Source organism: Alligator sinensis, unplaced genomic scaffold (genome assembly GCF_000455745.1).
Source record: "Alligator sinensis unplaced genomic scaffold, ASM45574v1 scaffold738_1, whole genome shotgun sequence".
Lineage (NCBI taxonomy): Eukaryota > Metazoa > Chordata > Crocodylia > Alligatoridae > Alligator > Alligator sinensis.
Genome location: NW_005842382.1, coordinates 937,017 through 937,681, shown reverse-complemented (window position 1 = coordinate 937,681; position 665 = coordinate 937,017).

Sequence of the window (665 nt, the reverse complement as noted above, 5' to 3'; positions counted from 1 at the left end):
TAGATCATCGAGTCCGACCCCCTGCATAGGCAGGAAACAGTGCTGGGTTCAGATGACCCCAGCTAGATGCCTATCTAACCTCCTCTTGAAGACCCCCAGGGCAGGGGAGAGCACCACCTCCCTTGGGAGCCCATTCTAGACTTTGGCCATTCTAACTGTGAAGAAGTTCTTCCTAATGTCTAGTCTAAATCTGCTCTCTGCTAGCTTATGGCCATTATTTCTTGTAACCCCCAGGGGTGCCTTGGTGAGTAAAGCCTCACCAATTCCCTTCTGTGCCCCCATGATGAACTTATAGGCAGTCACAAGGTCGTCTCTCAACCTTCTCTTGCGGAGGCTGAAGAGGTCCAGGTGCCCCAGTCTCTCCTCATAGGGCTTGGCCGGCAAGCCCTTAACCATACAAGTGGCCCGTCTCTGGACCCTCTCCAGGTTATCCACATCCCTCTTGAAATGCGGCGCCCAAAATTGCACGCAGTACTCCAACTGCGGTCTGACCAGCGCCCGATAGAGGGGAAGTATCACCTCCTTGGTTCTGTTCGTCAGGCATCTACTGATGCACGATAAAGTGCCATTAGCTTTTCTGATGGCTTCGTCACACTGACGACTCATGTTCATATTGGAGTCCACTAGGACTCCAAGATCCCTTTCCGCTTCCGTGCCACCAAGCA